This window comes from Chionomys nivalis, chromosome 19, assembly GCF_950005125.1.
Source record: "Chionomys nivalis chromosome 19, mChiNiv1.1, whole genome shotgun sequence".
Taxonomy (NCBI): Eukaryota; Metazoa; Chordata; class Mammalia; order Rodentia; family Cricetidae; genus Chionomys; species Chionomys nivalis.
Window position 1 is genome coordinate 39,168,168 of NC_080104.1, and position 21,519 is coordinate 39,189,686.

Consider the following 21,519-nt stretch of genomic DNA (forward strand, 5'->3'; position numbering starts at 1 on the left):
ACTACTGTATAATATGTTGATAGCCCGACATAAATAAGTAAACTTTTATTGGACATACATTTCAGCCTGTCCTCAAAATACTTGGTACCTGAACTTGCCAATCTTAATAGAATAAATGATCACTAAATGTCATCTTTTATTTACCTAAAACAACCTATTTAGAACTTCATGATTTGCAAATGCTTTCAAGTCTTTTTGTTTCTAGAACCATCAAGTCATTATCATTTTCATATTTACATGTACAGCAAATGTGGGGGTTGTTTTCCTTTGTAAGCGGGCACAGCTGATCACAGGATGGCACCAATTCACTGTCTTATGATAGTGCTGAGCAGCAACAATTAAAGAAAGAAAGCTAACTGGAAACTGTATGTAAGACAGTGCAGTAAATTACTATTTCCTAGGTACAATGTGTTAAACTAAACCTTAGCAAAAACACAAGGCAGTCTTCATATCATTCATAGCATTGTTACTATAGCTATGCTTTTGGATTTTAATGGGTGTATGTCAGCAATACAAAGAAAGAGAAAATACATAACAAAATATGATGAAATTAATGTGTACAACATCCAGTACAACAAACTCAGAAATTCCTTATAAAACTCTGATGATCTAGCTTACTGTAGAAAGATCTTTCCACATAATGTTTCTCTTAATGTCTGCACCGGTAAGCATCCTGTTCGTTGTTTCTGACACAGAAATGTGACAAATAACAACACACAGAAAGGTGAATAAACATTTACATCCTACTATCAACCAGGACTTCTCGGCATACTACGTACCTTTGGGGTCATTGAGAAGCAGTCCTCCCCTAGCTAAGCTCTACCTTGTGTCTCTCCCTATCTTCTAACCATTGGTAAATCCTTTATATCCTCAATTCTGCTCTTGTATATCAAGTTTCACAGTGCAGTGCTACCAAGGATGTGAGTCTGAATAAACACCATCTACAAATAATCTCGAAATGTATTTTACAAGTAAATAACAAATGAAAAGTGCAGAATTTCCAGATAATTCTTGAGAAATTAGATCTCTCCATGTTTGACAGACTGCCTTGGTGTCATTTCTCCTTGGCCCTGATGTACAGAGAAAGAAACATATCATTCTCTGAAATCAGGAATATGCCTGGGAGAGCTGGTAATGGTCTGAATCCAGTGCCTTCGTGAAGGGGCAGCTTCAGGTCCTGAGAACCCAAATTTTTCCTGACAAGAGGCTGAGACTATCAGCCCCAATGACACTTGAAATGGTTTTTAAATGATATTGAGTTAACCTGTGTTTGTTTTGTGTAAAATTATCTGATTAGCCTCCTTCTGCATATTAAAAAAGAGAACCTAGCCGGGCGGTGATGGCGCACGCCTTTAATCCCAGCACTCTGGAGGCAGAGGCAAACGGATCTCTGAGAGTTCGAGGCCAGCCTGGTCTACAAGAGCTAGTTCCAGGACAGGCTCCAAAGCTACAGAGAAACCCTGTCTCGAAAAACCGAAAGAGAGAGAGAGAGAGAGAGAGAGAGAGAGAGAGAGAGAGAGAGAGAGAGAGAGAGAGAGAGAGAGAGAGAGAGAGAGAGAGAACCTATTGGTTCACATCAACAAGAGATTTGCTGTTGAATTTGGTAAAAATTTCCAGCAAATAAGGTATATTTCTGTGCTTAGAAGGGAAGCTATAGCTCGATGTCATTGTGTTGTATCCACTCAGCTCACTACGTCCTGTCACTCAGCCATCACTAGCCAATCGGAGGCTTCAGAAAACCCGCCAGTCAGGTGGGAGTGTTCTTCCGGTTTCCAGACTGGTTTTTCCTCTCTTGAGGATTTTGGAAGTTGCTCTGTTCTGCAGCCTCTTTGGCTCCCTTTGGGTAAAGCGTGGTTGAGCTGTGCAGCCAGGCCATGGCGAGCTATGCGCATCTGTCATCAAACAAGGAATCCGGGCAGGCCATGGTGAGCAAGGGGCCACTATCGCCAAACTGTGGAGCCGGCTGAGTCATTAGAGCCCGTGTGATGGGTCCGCCCTTGTCTGGGTGGGAGGTAGTGAGCAGTTGCGGAGTTTGGCATGTTTCTGCTGGTCCTGCATGATTCGCCCATGATCCTTATCATTCCGTGGGCTGAGGCAGCAGCCTCCGAAAAATGTAACTCTTCAGGCTGCATCTGTGAAGAGAATTTGGAGGGGGGTCATATTTGGAAATGTCCGCCTTGCTGATGTTTCTGTAAAATCTTTGTGCCTGTAAGTGCTTGCTTTGTCACTATGCAAGGTAGATTTGCCAAACTCTGAGAAGTGTGGTGTCTCTAGTATCTTCCAGATGTTCTGCGCTTGTCAATTGTAACATTTAGTTTAGGATCCAACTGGAATTTATTTTGTGGAGCTTTTAAATGATAGCTTCTGTGTAGAGTAGTGTTCCACTGCTAAACCTATGTAGAAGAGTAGAATTGTTGGTACTAGTAATGATGGTATAAGCACTTACCAAATCTTAAAGAGACATTAAGTCTTTATTTTTTTTCCTTGTCTTTATTTTGGTGGTTTATTAGTTTTCTCCAATTTTTAGTGTTTTTCTGCATTTCTTTGAATGATTTATTGATTTCCTACAATTCTGTCTTCTTGAATTTGAGGGTTTTTTTTTTTTAAGAACTCTGTCATCTTGGTATAGTTGGTCTTAATGCCTTGTTCTTATACTTCAGCCCTGTCGGGATATAATGAGCAGCTAGCACACCTGGGCTCTGCGGGTGACATCCTTCCCTTGCTGTTATGGATTATGTTCCTAGGCTGGTGTCTAGGAATGTGAGTTTGATATGATTAAATCTAGGTACTGATTTCTGGATTAGTCCTCCTCGGATGGGAGGGTTTTCCCTTGGTTTCTGTGTGTTCTCAGGAATTTCAGAGTATGTAGCATGTGAGTAGTGCCTTTTACTGGCCTTGGCTGGTGTTGGAAGCTGGAGAAAGGGGAAGCCACTGGGAGATTATCCTAGGTATTTACAAGAGGCCTGGAGAGTGGGGAGGGAGAGGGGAAGCTGTCTCTGGTGTTCTAGACCAGTGTTAGGGGCAAGTGTGAAAACTGGGTCTGAGGTAACAGATAATGTGAGATCTTCAGAGAGCCTGCCTGGTTTTCTGGCAGATGTGGCAAGTAGTTGAGCCGGGGGCCGGAGGTGTCTCAATCAGTTGTGGTGGGGACACAGAAATGAGTCAAGAAGGGACGGGCAGGTGGGGATGTGCTGTGGAGTCCATGGAGCCATAGACAGGAAAGAGGAAGTTGCAGGTGTTGATCTGTTGCAGTCCTAGGAAAACCCTGAGTTTTGCATCTTGGGTAACAGATACTGAGGAAAATCTGCAGGCAGCCTACCTGGTCACATACCCAAAATCTCAATTCTGATGCACCAGGTTCCCAGGCAGCATTTCTTTACTTTTTCATTTATTTAGGTTTCTGTTTTTGTTAATGAGTGAAAGACTTTTAGTTTATTGGATAAAAAGTACTATGTAGGCTTCACATGCCACTTAACAACTGTTCTTGGGGTTGACCTGAATATGGAGACCACCCAAGTCTGGAGGCTTATATCTTCCTGTTTCTCCAGATCTGGGAGATCTGACACCATCTTTTCTGGTATGTCAACCATGCAGAACAAGTTGTTTTGGTTGTGTAATACAAGACATACAAGGTCTATTTAAAATTCTGTTCTCTTGCCTTTGTTTTGAATTGGTTTTCTTTTTTTTTACTCTGATGCAAACATCTAATCATCGCTTATAGGAAGCAAATAGTTTCAAAGTGATCCTAACAGACATCCTTTTCCTTATCATAAAGGAAGGAGACTAGCAGTGAGAAATATTTTCTTCCATTGAGGAACACCTAAAGGCATCCAGAAAATCTATTTAGTTTTAATGGGAAAAGTTCTCCTTTTTCAACCCACTTTGTATTATGGGAAAAGGACACAAGTGCAGGGCCCAGGGAGATTTCTTGATTTTTATTTTGTTAGAATCTTGTAGTTCTAGTGTAAGGGACCATGGAAAATTAGCAGATCTCTCTTTGTGTCTTCTTTTATGATTTATGTCTTTTATATTGTCTGATTTTATTATAGTCTCATTATATTGTCGTTTCTCTGGAAAATGATGGATCTTCACTTACTTTTTTTTATTCCTTCCATTTTTTTCTTCCTCACCTGGACTCACTCCCAGAGGATCTGCAGGTTAGTCGCGTGGAAGCAGTTTTTACCAGTAAATTTGTCCAGTAGATTACCTTCCTATCAGGCATGTTGGTGCACCACCTGTTTGGAGACCAACTCCTAATCCCTCACGGGTCTGATGACCGGGGATGAGTGTGTGAAGTTTCCGCCATGATGAAACTCTGACACCTGTTTCAAACAAGTGGCCCCAGATAGCCTGAGCCAATTTTATTTATATAATTTCAAAAGGTTACCTGAAGAATTTAACAATAAAATTTGTTTCCTCAAATTTCAAATAATGCTTACCACAATTTCCAGCTTGTTCCCTTATCTTATTCTCCTTCTGTCTGCCAAGTTTCCCACTGGTAAGCATTACCTATTTGATTCATAGTTTTACTATTAAATCATAAAGAGTCCAGCAAACAACCACAGAGTTTTCTACCTTGGCTCACCTTCAGTTAGAGCAGTGTGCCCCGTTGGCAGCAATGGTGGTTCTAGCATCAAGCAAAGTGAGAGAGAATTTTGCAGGTAGTGGTTAATGTTCACCTCTAGTGAAATTTAAGTTCTCATAATAACTCAGAGCAGAAGCTGAATCAATTCATTCTACGTTCTGTGCTATTCTGTCTCCTGTGGGGAATACACCAGGTTATTCCATCATCCTGTGAGCAGCATAACTTCAACGCTTATTCTTCACAGTTGGCATTGCTTAGCCCTTGTTCTCATGTCCCCTTCCTCTCAGCTTCCTCTAGTATTGGCACAGCTATTTGAAATGAGGATGCTATGGCTTTCTATGGTTCTGATTCTTTCCTAACTCCTAGAGTCTTTCCATTAACTCTTGATATCATGATTTTTAGCATTTTTTTCCAATTTTGTGACTAAAATCCTTCTCTGCAAAGCAGTTATTCAGATTTGTAATATCTTGAACTACTGTGACACTTTTCAAGCTAGTCACAAAATGCCATGAAAAGATACCTTGCTATTCTCGAGAATCCTGAATTCATGGTCACACCTGAAACATCAAGGCTTTAGGGGCTGAGTCAGGATCACTGTATGTTTTTAACAACATCCCCTTGGTTCTCAGGAGAGTCACCAGAGGAAAGCTTTCCCTATGTAAAGCCATTTCATCAATACTCTAAGAAAATAAAACTTTAGGCAGCCAACAATAATTTGTATAAGGAAAGCAGGAAAAGCAGGTAGTACATAGGATTCTGGGATCATGCCCAGAAGTATGCAGCAAACTGTCCCTCAGCCTTGCCAAAAGCAAAAGGGTTAAATTCTCCATGGCTTTGCCAGAAGTTGAACTTGTTCATGCTATTCTCAGACTTTGTCTGCCAAAGAAGTCACATGACCCTTTGATGAGATCCTTGAGTTTTTGTTCTTTCAGAGACATTCAATGGGAAAAAATATTACTTTTCTGCTGTTTTTTTGTTTTGTTTTTTGGGGGTTTTTTGGGGGGGGGTTCAAGACAGGTTTTTCTCTTTTCTGCTTGCAGTCTCTCCTGAAATGAGCTCCTTAGGCCAAATGGACCTTGATCTCACAAAAACTATCCTTCCTCTATCTTCCACATCCTGGGTTTAGAGTCACGTGTCACCATAACCTTGCCAATATTCTGTTCTTGAGAAAAGGCTTGCCTCTCTTCAATTCTTTTCACCTCTATGTTTGCCAGTTGTTAATGTGGTTAGCACATTCATTTTTTTTAAACCATCTCTTATGTTATTGTCTTTGTGTCAGGGCCTACAGTCATCACTGTAGCATGAATTCTAATTGATCTTAATAATAAAACTTCAGAGACAGCTATCAAGTTGTGAAACTGAAGGATCAGAGAAGCAGAAGAACCAGCCACTAGAGAGATTTTCTGCCTCTACCAATGCTCAGACCGGAGGGGCGATCCTGTCCTCAGACTACATCCAGAGACTCACTGCCTCAGAATGCATCCAGTTCTTTCTCCTCCCTCCTTATACTCCTCTCTTTATGCAGTCTTATCACCACTATCTTCACTTTCCTAGTGCTGGGATTAAAGGCCTGTGATCCCAGGACTAGAATTTCCCTTTTGTGAGCTCTCTTTTTCTTTCTTTTTTTTGTTTTTTTTTTTGTTTTGTTTTTTGTTTTTTTTTGTTTTTGTTTTTCGAGACAGGGTTTCTGTGTGGTTTTGGAGCCTATCCTGGAACTATCTCTTGTAGACCAGGCTGGTCTCGAACTCACAGAGATCCGCCTGCCTCTGCCTCCCAAGTGCTGGGATTAAAGGCGTGCGCCACCACTGCCCGGCAGCTCTCTTTTTCTTTAAGGCAGGATCAGGGTGGCATTAAATTAACAGAGATCCATCTCTCTTCTGCATCCTGAGAGTAAAGTATCTGCCGCCAGTGACTGGCCACATGTATCTTAGATCTGCACTCTGAACACGAGGCAAATTTTATATGTTAAAACAAAAAATATCACTACACATCTGAGGAAACATTAATTGAGGCTGTACCACCATCACAGTGTTTTGCAGAGAAATTTAGCACTAGACAGTTGCAGAGGGCAGTCATATGGTGAGCTTGAGGTAGGAAATTTCAAGGTGTTCAGCGCCACTGAAGAGGAGGCTCTTGCTCAGCACTGGATGCCTAGGAAGGACTCCATCCAGCTAAGCCTTCACTCTATGCTAGGAAGAGACAAAGAGATTCTGATCTCAAGTAAGCAACTTCACACTCAATCTCCTGTAACTCGGTTCCAAGTGTGGCAGGGTATATTACAACATAGACTGAAAATTAGGTTCAATTTGTGGTTTTATCGTTTCTGTATACCAAAAAAGATGCAAAATTTGAAGTCATGGATTCTTAGTCTGTGATTGCCTTTCAGTACTGTTACAGGCATCTGTGTTTGCCAAAACTACACATTTAGACCTGGTCTCCCCTGAGAAAAATCATTCTAACAAATAAAAAGATAGATACATCTGCCTCTGCCTTCTAAGTGCTGGAATTAAATGTATGAGTCAATGCACCCACATGCGTATTGTTTTTTGTTGTTAATTTTTAATAGTAATAGGACATACAAATTCTCTGCTATTTACCTAGTTCTGCCTTTCTCTTGCAAGGCGTATCTCATTCGAAGTTTGCAGAAATAACAGGGGTGAACCTCCTATTCAGCTTCCTTCTGTAGTGATGCGGTGATGGCATTATGATGTCCCTGTCATAAAATAAGTGTAAGAAGCATCAGAATTAGGTGACTGTACTGTCAAAGACATACATTTACAATGTTGTTGGTATCACACCTTTTGTTTCCACATGTATGGGATATATTAGAATGTAGTGACATATGATGATGTGTATGTTAAATTCACCCCGGAAGAGTGGGCTTTGCTGGACCGTTCCCAGAAGAATCTCTACAATGATGTGATGCTGGAGACCTTCAGGAACCTCACTGCTATTGGTAAGATGATCAAAATTACTTCATGTTTTAAAATGAGGGGACTAGTGTTTTCTGGTTATTGGTGGTCGTCTGTAATTTTGATTGATAAAGAGGAAGAGTGTGGTGAATAGATCATATATGGTGCTAAGGTTTATTAAAGATAATAACTTAAATTTTGCACAATTTCCAATAATATATACTTTCTGGTATTATTTTTAGGCTACAATTGGGAAAGTCATTATATTGAAGAGTATTCTCAAAGTTTGAGAAGACGTGGAAGGTAATTTACATATGCAAGATTATATACCTGTGCATTTGAAAAAATATTAAAGTTTCCTGGATGTTTGAAATGAAAGTAACAATATAAAAAACCACAACTTTAAACTGTATTGATAATTATTAAATTCTCCAAGAGCTATATAACTTATTGCCAGGTAGGAAATTTGTGTTTGCAAGGTATTAAATAAGAAGACAAGGAAGCAGTGCCTTAACAGTTATCACCATCTGAGTCACAGCCGAGGTAGAGCTGCGCTGTAGAACTGCCAGTCTGTGTAGTTTCGTTCCACTCGTCTTACAATAGGTGTACACTTTGCACAGGTTAAGAGCATATGTCCAAAACCTTCTACTGAGCAAGTAGTTCATAGGAAAGCTACTGTAACTCATATACTGGTGATGGGTTTGCTAAGTTTATTGAGCTGGGTCGATAGAGTCAAGGGACAGTATTTGTAGAGAAACTAATCCCTGTACCAAGTGTCTATGAGGAGCAGAGAGTCATACTGTGTAAATGCAATGTGGAAACCTGTTATTTGTTATTCTTCCTTTAATAGATAAATCATATGTCAGTCTGGATAGAAACCATATGAGCATTGGCATATGGAAAGAATTTACACTCTCTCTCTCTCAGAAAAATTAGAAGATATGTAATAGTCTCTCCTTAGACTAGACTTGATGATTGTGATTCAAGGTTATAAGTAATTGATTTTCCAGCTTCATTGGGAATACATCAGTCTCACACTAGAAAAGCCTTACCAGTACTAGGGATTTGTAAACACTTCTGTTTGTTATGGTTCACTTTGCAAATGTAGTATGACTGACACTCTTGAAAAATATCTGAATATATTAAGTGTGTGAGTGCTCTGAATTTTTCCAGTGCTCTTCACATATGTGAAAAATCTCATATAGAAAGCAGAAGCTCTGAATGTGAACCATGTAATACAAGCTCTTACCACAAAAGACCTCTTCAAAGATGTAAAACAACCCTTAATAAAAGTTGAAACATGAGTTTAAACAAATTGATAAAACCTGAACTTCTGAATTTTTTTAAAATTTTTAAAGCTAAGAGGCTAAGAGCGCTGGTTGTTCTCCCTGAGGTCCTGAGTTCAAATCCCAGAAACCACATGGTGGCTCACAGCAAACTGTAAAGAGGCCTGGTCCACTCTGCTAGCACTGAAGAATACAGGCAGGAGGAACATTGTATACATAATAAAATTAGACCAAACTGTAAAATTAATTTATGCCGATGTAAAAATTTACCAGTGTAATGAATGTGGTAAAACTTTTACTTGTGCCAAGTAACCTTCTGAATGTAGTTAATGTGTTTATTCCTTTACACATTACAGTCCTCTTGAATGGCATGAGAGAATTCACATGGAAGCGAAGACCTATAAAAGTATTCAAGATGATGAACCCATTGCATATCACAGTCAACTGCGCATATATAAAAGAGCACACACCGGAGAGAAGTCCTACAAATGTCATCTGTGTGCTAAAGCTTTTACATCTCCCCGAGGTCTTCAAATCCATAAAAGAACACATACAGGAGAGAAACCTTACAAATGTAAGCAGTGTGATAAAGCTTTTGCATATCCTAATTATGTTAAAATTCATGAAAGAATACACACTGGAGAGAAACCCAACAAATGTAATCAATGTGCTAAAGCTTTTATATCTTCCAGTGACCTTCAAATGCATAAAAGAACACTTACAAGCTGGGCGGTGGTGGCGCACGCCTTTAATCCCAGCACTCGGGAGGCAGAGGCAAACGGATCTCTGAGAGTTCGAGACCAGCCTGGTCTACAAGAGCTAGTTCCAGGACAGGCTCCAAAACCACAGAGAAACCCTGTCTAGAAAAAACAAAAAAAAAAAAACCACATACAGGAGAGAAACCTTACAAATGTAATCAGTGTGCTAAAGCTTATGTATCTTCCAGTAATCTTCAAATGCATAAAAGAACACATACAGGAGAGAAACCTTACAAATGTAAGCAGTGTGATAAAGCTTTTGCATATCCTAGTTATGTTATAATTCATGAGAGGACACATACTCTAGAGAAGCCCTACAAATGTAATAAGTGTGATAAAGACTTTATATATTCCTTTAATCTTAAGACACATCAAAGAAAACATACAGGAGAGAAACCTTACAAATGTAATCAATGTGATAAGGCCTTTACATATCACAGTAGTCTTTTAAGTCATAAAAGAACACATAGCGGAAAGAAACCCTATAAATGACATCAGTGTGGTAACGCCCTTGCAATTCATAGTAATCGTCAAAAAATATAAAGGAACAGATACAGGAAAGAAACCCTATGAATGTGACTAATGTTGAAAAGCCTTTGCGTGTATCAGAAGTCTTCAAATTCATGAGAAAATGTACTATACAGACACCTTATCAATATAGTCAGTGTGGTATTTTTTTATTTATTTGCTTAGTAGAAGGGTTTGGACATGTACTTATCACCTGTTCATTGTGTATGCCTATTGTGATATGAGTGCTATGAAGCTACACAGATTGGCAGTTGTACAGCACAGCTCTCCCTCAGCTGTGATTCAAGTGGTGATATCTGTTGAGGTTTTCTTTCCTTGTCTTCTTTCTTAATGCCTTGCAATCACAGCTTTCCTACCTGGCATTGAGGTGTATCACTTTTTGAGAATTTAATAATCATCAAATCACTTTAAGCTGTGTTTATTTGCTTTGTTGTTTTCCTTTCAAAAATCCAGGACACATTAAACTTTCCTCAGAGGCACATTTATGTCAGCATGCATATATGTAAATTACCTTCCACTTCTTCTAGAACTATGAGAATGCTCTTCAATATCATGAACTTCCCAATTGGAGCCTAAAATATAATACCATAAAATGCGAGATAGCTGCCACGGTGCAATATTGGCACTTTTATCTCGCGGAAACAAGCACCTGGCTGAGGCATTTAAGTCTGGTACTGCAAACCTAGACAGATAACCTTGGCTGGGGACTGTTGGACTGGGGACTCCAGGGTAGGGGAATGAGGACGAGAAAAACAAGTAAAGAGAATAAAGACGTGGGTGAAAATAAAACAACGCTGGGAGGGGTTCCAGTTAATATGAAAATGCCCACATTTAATTTTCATTTGCTTAAAATACCCAGACCACAAGAGGTAGTAATAAGATAAAAAATTCATTAACATGATACAAAAAAATTAACAGAGTGGTTGAAGTATTGCGGCCTAAATTCTGTTGCCAGAACAAGACAAGTAAAGCTCACACCCTAGACCAAAACATTCTGTAGGCAAACCACTCCCTGGGTGGAAGCAATTGTTATCTCCCTAATGAAGCAGGAACTTAGTTGAATACTTAGACTTTTGTTAGAGGTAGAAAGAGATCTACTTCCCTATACCTGAAACACAAGGTCTGAATATTAGCCACACCTCTTGACAATAACCTTGAGAGCACAAAACTCTCTGTTCTAAATCAAGGTGGGACCTCCGTTTGAGGTAGAAACAGACCTTGAAGGAACAGAAGTAAGTTCCAACTCTCTGCCCATTGGTCAGGGTGGAGAGGATCTCCTTCTGTGGGCCTTCTTAGTGTCCAAAACACGAAGTAACCACACCCTAGGTCAGGGTGTGTAACCATAGTAGCTGTCAACAACTTTGAGCAAACTGAAAATCTCTGACTAAACTTCAGACCCACATTTTTGCTCCTCCTCAGAAGACTTCATGGACCAGAGAGTAGAAGAGAAAGGAAGTACTTCCATTTTTTAAAACCAATGCAGAACCTTGTACCCACAGAGAAGTACAGCAACTGGCCCTCAGCAAAGCAGCTTCCTTTTGAATATGAGACTTAACCTGTCAAAATGCAGAGAAGTGACTATGCCCTTCTGAATCTACACGGACAGATCTGCAGTTGTGTCTTTTATGGGACATGTAAACCCTGCCTCTCAATAATGTGGTTACATATACAAGAGACACCTTACAATAGCAGTTCACGTGCAAATGTGGGCAGGGCAATCCCACATGGAACACCACTAGAAGAAGAACTACAGGTTGTCATTGCCTATGAAAGGGGGGGATGCTTCTCCTACAGGGACAAGATCCCACATAGGCTGTTCAGTCCTCATTGGTCCAATCTGGACACAGGGACAAATGATCAAGGCTGATTGGACTCAGTAGGTTAGAAACACATGTGTGTAAGTATGTGCACATACCACAAATACACATGCTTGTTCCTCGGTAGAGAGATCATAATTTGGGGAGAGGACCATGAGGTAAACTGAGGCACAAAGGGGAATGGGCTTGGTGGAAGATATTTAGATGCAGTCTTCATATGTGAAGTTCTCAATAGACCTAAAAAAACTAGTTCGTGGTTGGGCAGCAATATCGAGGAAATGTGAAAACTGCATCTGGGAATTTGAGGACTAGTTCAAGTGATTGAAACTGTTTACCCAAAGTAAAGGAAAAAACACATGGAATAAATTTTGGAGGTTGCTCCAACTGAGAAATACAAATTAATGGGTTAAAATGACCTATCACAATGTAGTACAAGGAATATTAAAAATCGGCAAGAGAGAGGCCTCTTAGAGATGTGGATTTTGGATTATTATTATTATTTGGTTTTTCAAGGCAGGGTTTCTCTGTGTCTATGGAGCCTGTCCTGTCACTGGCTCTCTAGACCAGGCGACTTTCTCTGCCTCCTGAGAGCTGGGATTCAAGGTCTGTGCCATCACTGCTCAGCATGGATGTTGGATTTTAAGAGAGCCTGCCTTTTTGTTTCAGAGTATTAGTTCTTTAAAGACAGGAGTTCCCCAGAATTTGTTGATGGTGCATTTAGGTGTGATCACAAGTCAACAGTGTACAGATATCGACCGATGACCTTTTAACTCAGGATGAACTAGAAACAGAGACTGAACCCCAATCCGACCTTCAGAAACCAAGTCTGGTCTTATACTGAAAGGAGACCCTGGAATGTAAGAAGTGAGGGGAGATGAAGCCCGGCTGGGATGTCTCTGCACAAAAGGCATAGAACAAGCAAGAATTCTACCCTAACCCTGCTCTCACAGGACCCCAGCTGCAGTCCAGGTCAGCCTGAAATCACTATAGCGCAGGCACGAGTCACATGACTGCAACCTGACCAATGAGGAAGTTCTGATTGGCTGCCCAATCTGATTGGCTCATTTCTGTATGTATCACCAATCAGGTCGCAGATCAGAATCCACTGCACGAGGGATGTGGCTAAGAGTCAGTTGGTGGCAGTTATGTGCTGTTGAAGGCAGGGCTTTCACTTGGAGGACACCAGTAGCAGAGGCAGTGCGCACAGACAATGCAATGTGGCACGGATTTGGAAGAGGAGTTTCTGATCTATTCAAGCAACACCAGGTGTGTCCTGATTGACTGCTTTCTACCAAGACTGTTTTGCTTTCATGGGACCCACACTGTTCTTTTCTTCTTGTTGTTTTCTTTTCTTTCTTTCTTTCTTTCTTTCTTTCTTTCTTTCTTTCTTTCTTTCTTTCTTTCCTTCCTTCCTCCTCCTCCTCCTCCTCCTCCTCCTCTTCTTCTTCTTCTTCTTCTTCTTCCTCTTCTTTTCTCCTTCTTTTTTTTTTCAAAACCACTTTGGAGTGTGGATTAGGCCAACAGCTCTTCTTCCTAATTGTGGTTTGTCAGGAGCCCAGGCCAGGATTCTGAACCACCTAGGACTCTGAGCAATACTGTTTGGTCTAAAGAGTCTGTGGTGGCTGAGACACCCAGGCTCCTTCCCAGAACACTGTGAACAGTCCCAGGGATACAACTGTCCTATTCTATGTCCTCCCTGGCCTGTCTTATGTTCCCTCAAAACTGCCTTTGTAGACTAACAAGTCACACATAACAAAATCATCTTCATTTGCAACTGTTTTCTGGAAAAAGACTAAATTTTATTCTTGGAACTATGGACTTTTTGTCCTATATTCTCTTCATTGTTTCATTTGTCAAAATTTATATTAGAATTGTCCTTTTGTTGTTAAGTGATGAACTCATTTTGAGCATGAACTTGGCCATGTTTTTGTTTGTTGGACTTGCTAGGTTTCAGTTTCTTTCATTAAGGATTGTCGCATCTAGATACATGAACTCTTTGCTTACACCTCCTGGATATTTTACACTTAGGGTTATTTTGTATTATTTATTTTGCTGTGTGTGTTTATCAGTTTGTGTCACAACCCAGACACATGGAATTTAGAGGGAAACTTGCGGCTCTAGGTGCTGGTTTTCCTACTGGGGGATCAAGGGAGGAAGCTGAAGTCAGCAGGTCTGGCAGTGGCTCCTGCAGACTGTATAGAACATGCTCTAAAGTGTCTCCTTCCCCTTACTGGATACTTGCAGGAATATTAGTGTTATTTTTTTCAAAGTTGGGTAGAATTTATATATGAATACATTCATATCAGTCTTTCATTTTATTGATATTTCATCACTGAAAATCTTTTATACAATGTAGATTCTCCCTCTGCCCCGCTCTATTCCTCCCAGATTCTCCTCAGCTCCCCACCCTTACAGAAATATGATTTATCTCTTTTTCAGTTAAAAAAAAATAAAACAGAGACCAAAAAACCAGAATAAGCATTCAAGACCTATAAGATACCCAGTTGTGTGCCAAAGTTTATTGCTCCATTTTGAGTTTGGCATTAATTTAGGGCATGCTGAGATACCCAGTAAAAACCATTGGAGAAAACGAAATTCTTCCTTTACCATCAGAAAACAATTGCACATGTCTTCTTGGTTAGGTTTGGAACCCTGTGTCCACTTCCACTTTTCAGTGCTAGAACCTCCATCTGTTTAAACCTTGTATACTTCTGTGTATTGCTACAGTCTCTGAATTCATGTTCCTCAGTCTGGTTATATGTGGAATACAGTGTTTCTTTGTTTTCTTGGAAACAAAGTCTCTTTCTATTTCCTCTTCTGTCTAGCTCCCTCAACCTTGAGGGAAGGTTTTCCTGAATCCATCCCATTTAGGACTGCCATCCCAAAGTCTCACACACTCTACACTGTTGCGAGTCTCGCTGTTAGTTCCGTCACCTTCAAGAATGGGCTACACTGGCCCGGGCTGACTCACACACACACACACACACACACACACACACACGCACACACCTAGATATAGACATATATCATCAAGAGACATTATATCACTGTGTTCTTTAGCAGAATAATAATATCAGGTTTTCCCCTGGTCCCTAAATGACCTACTCAGTTTCTTGGTCCCTTTAGCAGTGTCAGGTATGGCTTCCATCTCCTAGAGTGACCTTCAATCCAATCAAAATTGGTTGCTTGCTGCAATAGTATTTGTGCCACTATTGTATCAGTCCACTTTGCAGATGGGTCACTGTCGTCCTAGGGTTTGTAGCTGGATGATATTGATGATTATCTTTCTCCTCCAGTTGCTTGCAGAATGCATTCCTGTATCATGAACATCAGTCAGTGGGGAAACATCTAGTTATGCCCCGCTCAACTTCTCCGTGTTGGCTGACATACATGCGAGTGGTCTTCATCAATAGGGCATAACAGTAAGGTTGCAGAATAAGCCTGTGGGTTTTCAAGGGGTCCTTTTCCAGCTACTCAGAAAGACAGAATCCAATCTTGTCACTGGACCAAAGCTTTTTTCTTGAGATTTTTCTCATTGAATATTGAACTATATTTCTCACTATGGATCTGCTTAGGTTTTTATTTGCCCTCTTTCAGTTTTGGTAGGTGACACATGTAGACATTTGTCACTTTACTCCGGTTTTATAATTCATATGATTGTAGGATTTAAAATAGTTCCAGATAAAGGAACATGGGAACAAGAGTGGTCAGGGACACCACAGGAACATAGCCCAAAGAATCAATTGACCAGGAATATGGGGGCTCACAGAGATCAGGCAGCCTTTGTGGAAAGGGGTCTTGCCTAGGTCCTCTGTGCATATGTCGTGGCTGAGTATCTTGATGTTATTGTGTGATTCCTAAGAGTGGGAGTGGGGGACACTGGGACACTGGCTTCATGATGTCATGTTATCAGGAAACATCATGCCTCTTACATCTGCCCTGAGGAGAAACATTGTCAGATTTAAAAAAAGAGCAGTAGAAGAAAAGAATGTAAATTGAATAATCATGTGAAATTGTCACAAATATTGAAAGATTAAAGTAAAAAATTTTGAAAATTCAAAATAAATTATAAATGTACTTACAACTTATATGATTAATATTGATTTCTGAGTAATGTTTCATGAATTGAGTTAGCATGAAAGCAAATGACTACTAACTAATGCAGCATAGTATTCTACATTATTTAAGGAATGATGTTCACTATGGTGTTAACAAGTGAGATATCATCATATTCACCAAATTATCTCTAATAAAATATACAGTTGGGAACAAGAAAAGTAGGTATTCTGATAGCATAAGCTTTTTGACGATTCCTTTAGAATCTGGGAATGGAAAGGTTTTCTTGGTATGTAATAAATAAATTAATAATTTGCATTCCTTTCCCTCAGCATAGACAGCATCTGCTAAATTGTGCATCGTGATCCTTCTGGTCCCTCTGATTTTAGTTATGTCTTCAGGCATGTTGATTCTATTATTATTTGTAATCTGTAATTACATTAAGAAAGTATCCCAAGTGTTCATGATTATAGGATTTCTATTGTTTTTTTAATTTTTTTAAAATATTTATTTATTATGTACACAATATTCTGTCTGTGTGTATGCCCGCAAGCCAGAAGAGGGCACCAAACCTCATTACAGATGGTTGTGAGCCACCATGTGGTTGCTGGGAATTGAACTCAGAACCTCTGGAAGAGCAGGCAATGCCCTTAACTTCTGAGCCATCTCTCCAGCCCTATGATTTCTATTGTTTCAGTTATTGAGAACTGAGTAGTGAACAAGGTGGCAAAATTTATTCCCAAGACTGTGAATGAAATGGTTTGCTATAGATTTACTAACACATTTTATCTTCAAAATTATTTACAGAATAGATATGCTATCTCCATGTCAAAATAAAACAAGTTGTTCTGTGCCAATAATACTTCTACATGATTCCAGTGATTCTAGCCATTTTTTCTGTAACAGCACCATTGTCTGGCTGTAGACTTACACTGTGTCTTCTTCTTCTTGATCACTTTGGGCTCTGCTCTTCCTTTCAGTAATTTAGGTTTTACGTCTGTGTAGTATTCATTGTTGTCCATTTCCTTACATTCTGTTCTCATCTTCAGAATGTTTCTCAGGTACTTTCTTGGATTTTAGTTTATTTTTATTTTTCTGTGACCCAGAAGATTTTTGTTGCTCACAAGTCTGTCCTTTTTCCATGTAGAAATTGAAAGTCATACACGTTCCCCTTGACTCAATTCTCATTTTTCTCATCTGGTTTTGTCCAGTTGGTGTGGAAATTATGAAGAAACTTTCTAGCAAGAGAAGAGGGGACGTCACAATGCAGATGGACCCAAAAAGCAGTGCCTCTGAAGAGGAGACCCTCACAGATCCTTCATGACCCTGTGCGCAATGCTGTTCTCATGACTGTAGTGAACTGTGCACACCATCTGAGTGAAGATGTGCTGGACCTGCTCCTCCTGCAGACAGCCTACTTTCTCAGTGTGGCTCACCAGATCTCCATGAACAGCATGCTCCATCACCATATAGGTGTGATCTTTGGTATTGATGATGTGGAACAGCTAGATGATGTTTGCCTGGTCCAGCTCTTTGAAGATGTCAATTTCTGTTATGTTGCTATAGTCATTCTTTCTACCATTTTCAAGGATAAAAGCAACTTGCACCTTTGTGTGGAAGTGACAGACCAGCTATACCTCAGCAAAGGTCTCTTTTCCAGGAGTCCTGAGTGTGATTTAGGGATCCTATTTATGTGATAAGCCTCTCTGATTCTCTATGACCCTGTGTGCAATGCTGTTCTCATGACAGTAGTGACTACTGCATACTGCATATTCCATTATATATTAATGGTCTCTAGTATTGATGATGTGTAGCTAGATGATGTTTGACTGGTCCAGCACTTTGAAGATGTTGATTTCTGTTATTTTGCTGTAGTCATGTGTCCTACCATTTACCAGGATATTCAGAGCAACTCGCACCTCTGTGTGGAGGCGGCAGGCCAGCTTCACCTCAGCAGAGGTCTCTTGTTCAAGGGTTCTGAGTATGACATAAGGATCTTTGTAAGGGATAAGCCTCTCTGCAGGTTGAGACCTGAGGTGGGTATTTTTGTGGTGTGGCTGAGAAGGCAGATGTGGGAGCCCTGCACAACAGACCTACCTACATTATTTCAGCTATGTTTTTCAGTGGCACCCACGGAAGTCAAGGCAGTGGAATGACCTGCCCTCAAAGAGCTTCAGGATTACTATACAAAAGCAACCATAAGTGAACCCATTAGAAACCTGAATGCAATCACAAATGTTACACCTGCCCTAGATCCAAACTCTACGATGTTCATGGAACACTTATAGAAGAGACCTATGTAAGTTTCTGCTCATAAGGAGGAAGATCAGAAACTCCCAGAGAAGATGAACTGTTCTCGTGTGAGCTCTGCAGCCCCGTACAAGAAATAGAGAGACTGGAGAACGGCTTCAGGAGACAACTCGTCCGGACATCTAGAGAGAGCCTGGCCTCTGACGCACCCCAGAGAGGACAAAGCCTGTTCTAAGCCAAGATGGTGGTTTACTGCTTAGCAGTGTCAGCAGTGTCCAGGCAGACAGGCTGATGTGCTCTGTGCACTGCTCTTTAAACCCATGCAACCCCCAAGATTACTGCATAAGGATGTGGGACAGAAGCACAGTGATAACTTTCCAAAGCTGGGGTCATGTACATCTCTGTTAACTTTTCCCTAAGCCCAGGAGGAGGAGGAGGTTGAAGAAAGGAAATACATAGGACTTTCTGGAGCTGGTGAGTCTCCATGTTGCTGCTTCTGGAGCCCGGAAATCCTAGAGATGCACATTCCCCAGCCCTGCTCCATACCCATTGCTGGATGCAACCCATGCAGAACCAACACCCTCCTTCTTCCCCACAATGACTGCAAGGCACCAGGCTGTGCTGTGCTAGATCTGCCACATACCCCAAACTACTACGTGTCAGGCCCTGATGGATACCTACAGCCCACAATCCACATATACACTTAGGTTAGGACTTACCTGACACGCACACCTCTTCCAATACAATCCTCTAGGTATCAGGACCTTATTGCAATTTCTGTGCAGATGCAGGCATGCATACAATGCTAAGCATCAACCCTTACCTAGCCTCTCACTGTTTTATTGCCTTCATACACTACTATTCAGTGGTTGGGGATTTAACATGGCTGAAAATTAGCAGTGCACTGTGGGCAGTAACAGAGGTGTACTAAGAGACACTGATCATAGCCTGAGGTCGGTTCAATCTGAGGCTCAGGATTGTAGAGTGCAGAGGTATGTGATACATAGTATTGCCCAAGGGCTCAGGTAGGTGGTGAGCAAGCCCTGAAATCAAAGAGTGTGTTTCAGACTATCACGGTGTTGGAAGGAGTGTCCAGGCAGTCTTCTAACAAGTAGAGCACTCATGAATTTGACAAGAGGATTAGGGGGTGTCTAATAAGGCCTGAAGAGTGCACAGCCCTGATATTGAGATGACTCTGTGGGAGCTTCAGGGAGATGCTCTACAGTGTCTTATGAATACAGCATTGTATGTTGTGTGGCAGCATTTGTGAAGTGTCTACTGTAATAGGGTCTGACCCATGGCGATCAATGTAGAATACCAGGGGCGTCTCCAGCAGTGCCTGAGCAAAAGTACTGTATGTGGAGCAGAGGTGATGGTGCTGATGCTTTAAGGACCAGTGTGTGTGTGTGTGTGTGTGTGTGTGTGTGTGCGGTGTTGTGGTGATGGTGGAGAAAGGGTACTTGTGGCTGTCACCTAAAGTGTATATAAAGGTATGTACTGTTGCATTTTTCATTGTACTGTGTGTTTCACAACAGTGAAAGAAAGGTTTACTAACTCTCTCCTTCAAGGGTAGAGAGATGATAAGAGGATGTGAATGCATCGTATTTAACCAGCATGTCTATCAGGTCGATGACTGTTTCCCATGCTCAATTGTATTTCAAAATATTGATTTTGGTGTCAGTTTATTATTTGGTGCCTGGTGATGAACAGGGCATTTCCTCCAGACTGGAGCATCTGTGGAGCTCAGTGTAGCTTCTGCATCCCTTGGCTCTTTCTTCTGTACCCTCTCCCCAGCTTCTGTACTGATTGGACAAGCTGGTTCCTTGCTCTCCCTCTAAGAGTAGAGGGAGGCCCAGAGAACCTTCAGGGACCACATTTAACCAGGGTGTCTCATCTTGTTTATGACTTTCCCTGCAGCTCAATCAGTAGTTCAAAATATTGACTGTGACTATTAGTTTACTATTTGGTTGCCTGTGCATTAGATATGGCTTCAGATTTCTAGCCCATGGAGGACATAGGCTGTAAGACTCTGGGAATGATTTCCTTAGTGGCATGTAGTATACGCTGTTGAATGTGGCCCAGCCAGTGTCATTCCATGTGCAACCATAATGTGATAGGGATTTGACAAATGGTAGGGAATGGGGCACTCTGTGGTGGTGATGATCCTGTGCACACCATCAGTGGTGTTTTCTACATCTGTGAAGTGGCCAGGGACCATGATATATAGGATGGTGTGCAAACTCCACTCATCTCCTGCCAATCCATTATATAGGCTCCTTGTTAAGATCTCCTCTAACATCTGCACCTCTGCCCTTCCGAATTCACAAAGCCTGACCTTACCCACTCCATCAAGAAGTATTTTCTTTTTTTTTTTTTTTTTTTTTTTTTAATGTGGGATACTCCAAGCATGAAACAGTGAGGCCCATACTGAAGTATTTTCTATAATACACGATGTGCAATGTGTCTTTGGTGGAGAAAGTGTACCAATGGCATGGGCTGATTAATTATTGTTACCTTCTTATTATAGCGTGTCTCACTGAAGAACGTGTCTTCTTCTAGGGGAGCAGATGCTAGGAGGACTTGCATGGATCCTATTCAAACTGTGTGCCTCTTGTAATGATGGCTGTCCCCATAGCTCAGTTGGTATATCAATCAGGATGCTTTTTGTTGCTAGTTTAATATTTGGTGCCTGGGTGCTGATCAGGGCATCAACTCCAGGACAGACTCTATGTGGAGCATGGGGTAGCTTCTGCATCCCTTGCCTCTTTCTTCCATACCCTCTTTCTGAAAGTGATCTTCTCAGCTTCTATACTGAGTGAAAACCTGGTTCACTAGCTCTCTTCTTCAAGGCAAGAGATATCCTAAGAGGACCTTTAGGGATCTTGTTTAATCAGGATATATCTTGCTTATGGCTGGCATAATAGCTCAATTGGTAGTTGAGGGTATTATTGTTGCTAACAGTTTATTATTTATTCTTGTGTGTGCTGAACAAGGCATACTTCCAGGCTGAAGTATCTGTGGAACATGGTGTGGCTTCTGCAACCCTTGCCTCTTTCTTTGCACCCTGTTCCTGAAAGTGATACTTCCCAGCTGCTATGCTGATTAAAATGCTGGTTCGTTTGCTCTCCTATTCAAGGGGAGAGAGAGGCCAAAGGGACCTATGTGGACCATATTTAACCAGGCCTTATGCTGATGAATAGATTCATACCTCAGTTGGTATTTGAGTATATTGATTGTTGCTGTTATTATTTGGTCATTGCCTATGTGTTAGAAATGACAATATCTTTTCACAGCTGATAGTGTACATGGGTTGTATGACTCTGGAAT

At 40.9% G+C, this 21,519-nt stretch overlaps 1 protein-coding gene across 2 annotated transcripts in view; it reads left to right on the forward strand.

The window, feature by feature from the left end:
• Positions 1-21,519, forward strand: part of LOC130862198 (sulfotransferase 1C1) — a 75,160-nt gene that overhangs the window by 23,113 nt on the left and 30,528 nt on the right. The window contains exon 2 of one of the 2 annotated variants that reach the window (XM_057751681.1): positions 17,154-18,666. The exons of the other annotated variant lie outside the window; for it this stretch is intronic. The gene's annotated coding sequence lies outside the window, so the exon portion shown is untranslated. The remainder of the gene's footprint in view (positions 1-17,153; positions 18,667-21,519) is intronic. 2 annotated transcript variants of the gene reach the window in all.